Source organism: Crassostrea angulata, chromosome 7 (assembly GCF_025612915.1).
Source record: "Crassostrea angulata isolate pt1a10 chromosome 7, ASM2561291v2, whole genome shotgun sequence".
Classification (NCBI taxonomy): domain Eukaryota; kingdom Metazoa; phylum Mollusca; class Bivalvia; order Ostreida; family Ostreidae; genus Magallana; species Magallana angulata.
The window spans coordinates 55,803,308-55,811,990 of NC_069117.1; the positions used below are offsets into that span (position 1 = coordinate 55,803,308).

At 32.4% G+C, this 8,683-nt stretch overlaps 1 protein-coding gene across 3 annotated transcripts in view; it reads right to left on the reverse strand.

Moving 5' to 3' along the window:
• LOC128192677 (retinoic acid receptor beta-like) overlaps positions 1-8,683 on the reverse strand; it is a 33,851-nt gene extending 25,168 nt beyond the window's left edge. Inside the window, exons 1-2 of one of the 3 annotated variants that reach the window (XM_052865554.1) lie at positions 8,546-8,683; positions 7,765-7,982 (exon numbers count right to left, since the gene is read on the reverse strand). The gene's annotated coding sequence lies outside the window, so the exon portion shown is untranslated. Of the gene's footprint in view, positions 1-1,403; positions 1,729-7,764; positions 7,983-8,545 lie in introns of those variants that run through there. The other 2 variants (XM_052865555.1, XM_052865552.1) reach the window with 2 other exon arrangements.

The following is an 8,683-nucleotide window of genomic DNA, read 5'->3' on the forward strand; positions in this document are numbered from 1 at the left end:
TATTTCAATCCTCCAATGAGAAAGGGAAATCTTCTTCACAAAAGTAAAGAGGAGCCAATCAGAATATGGCATATGACAGAGTTACAGTAAGTAAGTTGAAATAACATAAAGTAAGCTTATGTGAGGCTTCCAACATGGATAAGGTGTATCATTCAATAATTTACTTGACCCCCCACCTCCAAAAAAAAAACCCTCTCAGTGGTTATTTAAGCAAGAGTGAGAGAAGAGAAAGAAGCACCTGAAGATGCTGAAAAGCCTGGATAATCTGTAAGTAGTGTTTTCTGTTGAATTATAATTAGGTTTTTATAAATGATATGCTAGTCTAAGGTAAAGAAAATCATATTTTCATGGCTTTAAGTTTGATGATTTGTTTCAAACAATATAGTTATGACAAAACTTAGTTATAACCTACAGATTTATGGTAGTTCAATATGCGTAGCAGGCCATTTCACATTAAAAAAATTAAACAAGCATTAATGTGACTTAAAAGTTTTTCTTGATTTGTGTGCTAGATCAAAGAATTAGCAAATTTCTAATCAATTTATAGGTTTTAATCAACTCAAGTCTATATAGGCTATCTCACTATATATATGGAGTCCAAGACAAATTCATCATACATCACCTTTTCTTTTCAGCCATTAAGCCATTCTTAAAATTACAAAATCTCAATTAACACAATATTCTATTCACTAAAAAGATGTATTAGAGGAAATGTCATCAATTTTCTTTAAATTACAACAACACACATAACCACTCTATGTATGCAGGACTAAAATAAACTGAAATAAAACATCCTGAAGCCCTGGCCAGATATGACCTTAGCCGAGAAAGTTTTCAAGCCCTAAATGATTTCCTCTTTTCCGGTCAAGATGAAATAAGCAAGCGAGCGTAGGGACATAATGAACATCACAGGAAGCCCACTGTGGCTCTCTCTTCCTTTATTCTTTTCCAGCAGGAAAACTCATTCTCAGTCAATAATTTTACACATGATTATATTTGCACTGTTGCAGACTAAGGTTGATTGCTTGTTTTTCCCACCATTCTATCAAATTTATCAGAACTGTCATAAATCATTCTTTTTAGCTCATTATCAGCTAAGGATCAGGTACAGCACTTTCATATTAAGAATTCTTACCATAAAAAGGTTTATATAGACTACAGCAGAGTCATATTACAGTCACTGATAATGCAGGCAAGATAATAAACATTACAAGGTAAATCTATCAGCTGCAATTAGAGCTTCTCCATCATGCTGCATTATAACGCATCTTCATTCACTCGAATGCAAGTGGTATACAAATCAGATATTAGTGCATGCACTTTTACTGTACATATGTTAGCCTTTGGGCCATCGTGAGCTGTACTATATATATAACTACCGGTATATCATTTGCAATATTTACCTAAATCATTGCCGTCTCTGTCTGTGCATTAAACATGTACTATCCTTGGAATGATCTGGGGTAATCCGTTCCAAATAAAGAAGGGAGCTGTAACACTTGTATCACAACAGAAACAGAACAGTCAAGGTATAGTATTAAAAACTGGAGACAAGACTCACAAATGTCTACAACACTTTCCCACAATTAAAATCTCTATGGTAAATATACCTAAACTACTTGATAAAGTTGTAGTGAACAGTGTGGGATGTTTAGAAGTTGGTCACACTGTGTGGATTTTGAAGGTCATCTGCCCTAGCCTGACCGCTGGATGACCCCCGCTTATTACATCATAGAGCCAGAGCATTGATCTGATCCAGTCTAGCATGCTCACTAGGTTGAATTGCTGTCCTATATTCAGTGAGGGGCCATTAATGGGGAAAAGGGAACTAAAGAAAAACAAAGAGGAAAAAAGTTTGCTACTCCAAAGCTGTACATAGGCACAGTGTATTTCATTCGATGCATGGAGCTTCGATCTTGTTGTTATGTTTAATAAATATTTTCTCTAAATCCACTTAATAAAAAATGTTACTTTATAATCTCCGGAATGATAATGCATGTTTCTGAGAGCATGAATTTTTAAGCAAAGAAGTCATGAATTCTTAACCAGTTAATCATAAAACAATTGCTTTTTTTAATTATTTTTTTTAGTGAATTCATGCACCTTAAAATTTTGCTTCATTGTTTTTCAAAGGGAAATTCATGCAAGCATGTAATGTATGAATGATCTCCATTAATTTACTCATTGATATATTATTTAGAGATTATTCTTGCCGTACAAATGCATTAACATCAATAGAGTCTGCAGTCATTGAACACATTTTCAATTAAAAACTCAAGACAAAACCAGACATTGTGAATTTGCAAATTGATAAATATTAAAGTAATTATATTTATTCATATATATAAACATTTTTGTAACTTTTCTGATCTTCAAACTAGGACTGCAAGGTTTAAAAACTTTCATAGAACAGATTAAATTGTTTATTTATACATATATAGTGTTTTATATCGAACATTCTTAAAATTTTAGAATAATCAATACAGGATAAATATTTGCACTGAAGTCTTGATGTATGAATAAACAAAAAATAATCGTATCACAATCGTTTTCTCATTTCCATTAATTGTCCGGATTTTCTCACTTCACACATACAAAGTGACACTGGCTCGTTCTCACTGCTCATGCAATAAGTAGCTCATTTTTTCTATTGACTATTGGAATAAGATCAAGCATATGTAGAATCTCCAAGTTTTTTATTTTTATAACAAATTATATTTATTTCCTCGAGCTTTCCAATACAATTAGATTCAGACAACAATGGATTTGATAATAAAAAAAGCAAACTCTATTGTTTATAAAGAAACAATTCTTAATATTATATCATTCTCTTAATTGTATAAATATTTACCCTATACTGATCTGATTACAATAGTAAATGAATTTTTTTACAACCTTTAAATATTTGCAGGAAAAAGAAATTTGGATCATATCATATTCTTTGTACCGGTAAATTTACAGAGACTTACCCCTGTAGTACAAAAGGATTCAGTAATGACGTCTTGACTCAATAATTTAACACAACAATGTTTCAATAAATAGTTTCTTTCATGATAACAGTTACATATTACATCTGTTTCAGAATCTGTTGCCCAAAATTTGAATTTAAATTTTTTTTAAATTAATAACTATATGAGTTACTTTGCACTTTTATAAACGTACTATTTTTAGATGAAATAAACGGTCATTGACATGTAGTAGCTTGCAAGGAATGGCCATCAATAAACAGTTAGCAATACTATATGTACTAAACCTGAGAGAGATTCAAATTATAAGAAATGTTTTTGAAGGACTTAGTTAATTTCAAAATTAGTTCCATATATGCTACAGTAACGCCATCTAAAATATTTGAATAATACAAGACAATTCATGTTGAATCTGGCATCGAATCACATAAACCCTTTCAATTATCCTTGAGTTACTATTACCTGCAAGCTTAAACAGGGAATGAATTATATGGCAATCCCCAACAAGCCCACACAGCATATTGTAAGATATGTCCAATGATGTGTCTCCATTATCCCTTTGATAAAAATCTCATTTCCTTTCCAAACAGGATTAACTTGTAGTCAAATTCATGGGATGTCATTAAACTCCTTTGAACAATTTCTAAGACATTTCTGTAGCCGTGACTGACTGGGGCAGGAGACAAAGCCAAGGATCAGAATCAGTACATGACCCTATGTGATAAAAACGGTCTAAAATAACCCCAACAGAACAATAACGCTTTTTCACAATACCTTTCTATTATCATATATCTAAGGTTTTCTATAAGAACATCTTTTTAAAAGTTTTAATTTACATTCGATTCTACAAACTGACAATTTACTGGAATATGATAAAAATACCTCGGAACATTTTCAATAAAAAACTTTTAAAAGCACAGAATTATTTAATAAAATCAACAATGTTAGTTACCTTAGCAAGTACATGTAAAAAGACAATTACAAAAAAGAACAACATATAATTGATTTTAAAATTTCATTACGAATGTAGACAATTCTCCAATAGTACTGTAGTATCACATGTTTACCAGTATACAGGCCAAATTTTATCGATTGCTCAATAATTTTTAAGGTTTGTTGAGACTACCGGTATATTTCATTTCTAGGAAACTTTTTTTAGGCAATAATTGTCCACAGTTTATGCTTTGTGTTCACTAACCCTGAGCGTCTATGATTTATCAACATTCTGTCTTTTTTGGCAACAAGTTTTTTTCCCCTATTTGTTTTTTCCTTAAATTTTTTTCAAAAATCATATCATACAGTAAAACTCGTTAACTAACAACATAGATATAGCGAAATCTTGGATTAACTAAGTTTTGGCGATATTTGGTGGAATATGATTTTGTAACAAGTTAGCATGGATTTGTTTTCTTTATTTCTGAACGTACCTCAGTTTATCTACTTATATCTTTTACATTTGACGATGTACTTGATTTAGCGGACCCCGTTTTCTGCCAAAAATGCTAACTAAATTCAATCTTTAAAATTATATTTTCCAGCAGAAAAAGAGTTTATTCTTAAAAACTATGTCAAATTGTACTAAATTACCAGGGAGCGTCAAGCAGATTCATACATACTGCAAATGAGTATATCTTCAATACATTAATACTCATATAATTACATTCAATTTGTCTGTATATGTCATAATAGAAGACTGAAATATTAACTCATATTTCTTAATTTGTATACATGTGAAAAAACTAGTTAAGATGAATAATAAATGCCACCTTAATAATATATTGGCCTCCCCCACCTCATTTAAAAATATGTCATTTATACACCCTCCACCCACTGTCAACCAATGAAATACAGTATTACAATAGAAATATCTGCGTTTATTAGTTGAAATGAGTAGCACAAAAGGTCAAGTACCTGGGGGAGATGGAGTTGTGCCTGATTCATACTGGGGTGAACAGTCTACAGATAGGCTCAATTCTCCTCTCTCCTCATGCATATCAAATGGAAACAGATCAATAAACACTCATTTCATACAGGAAAAAAAATGTAATGGATATTGACATACCTAAACTGAGAAAATGAAACAGCTTTCTTTTATGGCTGTAATGATAATAAATCTCTGACTCATTATTCCAAGGGTGTATCTTTTTGAGAGACAAAAATACCAGCTGAAATATATTACTTCTTGTTTTTGCTTCTGGCAAAAAAATGTTTGAAATCAGAGGACACATTTACATTGTCTCACTCGTTGAAAAGAAGGATATGTTGTAGTATCAGGTATATTATCCTTTATATGAAGGTACAAGTACAGACTCTATCTGCCGACAAACAAGGAAGAGAATTTCTTCTTTTAACAAGGAACAGAATTTCTTCTTTTACATGGCTGTAATATCACTCCTATAAATGGGTGTGAGACAGAGTTCATACTGTCGTTTTAGTGTTTAAAATCCATTATGATGTCATAATCTATTTCATTAAATTTTCCCAATATTCTATTGCTGAAAATGACTTAGGTAAAAAATGAAACCAATTCCTGGCAGCCAAATTGAAATAATATATAAAACAATCAGGATATATATTATCTTCAATTTTATGTACTTTTAAAATAGATCTAGAAATAGAAAAACCATATTCTAACTGAGAGATTGTTAGAAATACAGCTTACTCCACTTATATTGAAATCGCTTATTTTGAAATTCCGCTTATTTTAAAACAGAAATAAATCCCCAGTTTTTGCCTCTCATTTTCTTTGCATTGATTTAACGGATATAATGAAATTGGCTATTTTGAAATATCGCTTATATTGAAGCCACTGATCGGTCCCCAAAGGTGTTAATTAGTTGTTTTTATAACGGTTATACTAAAGTACTCCCTGGCGGCCGTCGTCACGGTTGGTGACAGTAATTATGCCAGACTGACCGGTTGATATACAAAGGTGTGAATTGATAAGTTCTCATCATGTGTGTTTTTATAAGAATGCGATCGGAGATTATGATGAGGTTTAAGACAGTAACAAAATGAAACTTACAAAACTTATGGATATAGTTTTAATCAAACTTACAAGGACTAATATTCCATGTAATCTGTTCACTGTATTAGATAAATGATGACCAAATAATTTGTTCGGGTTTGGTTTTCTATGCTTACATCGGGATTGAACTTTCAAAAATAGCGGCTTCACACCAGTCAATTTTGTTTATATTGAAATAGGGATATATTGAAATAATTTGCATGGTCCCCTCAATTTCAATATATCCGGAGTAGGCTGTATTGATACTTTGTCAGACAGTTAAGGATATAGTTACTAATTGAACTAATTAAAAGAATGTCAGCAATATTGATACTTTGTCAGACAGTTAAGGATATAGTTACTAATTGAACTAATTGAGAGAATGTCAGCAATATTGATACTTTGTCAGACAGTTAAGGAAATAGTTACTAATTGAACTAATTGAGAGAATGTCAGCAATATTGATACTTTGTCAGACAGTTATTAGGAAATAGTAAGTAATTGAAAATAACAGTTTTTTAAATCATGTACGTACTATACCTAAAACTAATATGCTCTAATACATATGTTTAAAAAAAAAGCTTTAAAAAGCTTAATATTTATTTCCATAAGAGTGATCAAACAATGTCCTTCTCCAGGCCTCATTATTTGACAACCTCCTATAAAAGAAGAAAATCAATTTTGGCCCCTTTCTAAAATGTATCAACATTTTTTAGAATGTTACTTTAACTAATACATGCATGTATATATAACTACATAAATCAAAGCTTCAATTTTTAATCCAATAGTTTTATGTTTCAAATAAAGGTTCTATTATCTAATGTCTCAATGAGCTCTTCTGGTAGTCATTGGAAAGAAAAAATCTATTTTTTTGAATTAGCTATCCATATTATTACAAACTTACTTTATGGATATACCGTAATGGATATAGCAAAATAACTCCACTGGTCCCTAGGACCTCACTATGTAACCAAGTTAAACTGTTTATAGATATATAGGTGTTATTTTCAAGAGTTAACATAGATGTGAATTTTTTACCCATTCTTATTTATGTCCCCTTGTTAACAAGTGTGTGACTGTCAGTCAATATATCAGGTCTTACTAGCTCAGTGGTTAGAAAGCTGGCACAGTATGCCTGAGGCCCGGGGTTTGAGTCCTGATTGAAACATGACTTTTCACAACCTGTTACATATATTTTCACTCATTGGAAGTACATATACATGTATTATATTTGCTTCCTCAGTAAAAAGCTAATTGAAATTAATCTAGCAAGTTTTAAATGCAAAAAGCACTAAAACGGTAGGAAAAGGTTATAGATCCTGATGTCATAGAGGTTAGATTCATGTATCTGTATATTTGCAAAATTAAATGCTAACTGAGGACTTTCAAGGTTTCCTGTGGCATAACATTATTCAACTACAGACCATAGGACAATATATAACTATGAATTCATTATTGTATGCATGACTCTAAAAAAATTCAAATACCTTTGATGAGTAATTATCTACCGTTATTTGCATTCTTACCCCTGGCAAGATATTTTGGTTTAGGTTAAGTTTAAGTTCAATTTCTTTGTGTTCATTCAAGTAGTTATTCAATCATTTTGATAAGGTTTTTGCTAGTTCCTTCCTTGGTGCACTTTAACCTTTTGGCAAATCTCCATCAAGAAAAAAGGTCGGTCTACACTAATAACTCAAGAGTTAGTGTGAGCAAACATATGACCAGACAAAACAGGTACTGTGTTAGAAAACACTTCTGTCTGGCCCAAAAGTCAACAAAGTGGTCACTTACCTGGATTAAACAGCCTCGTTGTCGGGTACACAAGGTGAATGCACTGTCCACTCTTACACTTCTTTTCAGTTGGAGAACTGTTTCACTGTTGGTGTGTTCCCCTTACGGTACCCCACTGCTATATGCACTGACCAGCAGTCATAAAAATTGGCACAATCAAGTTCATACTTCCAGCATATGTTAAATAGTAACAATATCCCGGCTCTCTGCAGGCCTGTCTAGAAAACAAACAGTATTACTGTGTCCATTTATCTATCAGAATAATTTAGGAGTCATTAGCATTCTGAATCCAGTGGCCAGAACCAAGATACTTCTGGGACAGAAGAATACCACCTGGCTCTGAGTTATCATACATGTAGATCAATACCAGAAACTACAGTTACTGTACACCATTTCTTCACATCCCATATCCTATGCTCCAAAGTTATTGCTTATGGAATTCTTTCTATATACAGTGCATGAGAATTAAGTTGATTATATCATGTACATGTTGCTACATATTATTTGACAATTTGAAATTTGAGATAATAGTTCAAATAGAAATGCTTGTGTTTTTATCTTTAACTCTGAAATTACGCTAATCAGCAAAAATGGCTTCACATGTAATATCTATAGGAATCTGGAACAAGTTGGTCATTATTTGGACAGAATACACAACTCTGAGAGAGGTGTTTGACCCCTTCCTATCACCAGATATACTAGGTTAATCAGCCACACACGCTTTGTCCTGGACTTTCTATTTACACAGCAATGGGCTGGTTATCGGCTTAGCTGCCATTACCTAACACAAAGGTCCCTGCCCTGACCCCTCAAGCCTTGGCAACCTTTTGGTCCACTCTGTCCACTCAGAGGTTCACATGGTGTATAATGTCTCTCTCAATACATCAAACGGCTTGGTCCCCTGTAAGATATTCATATA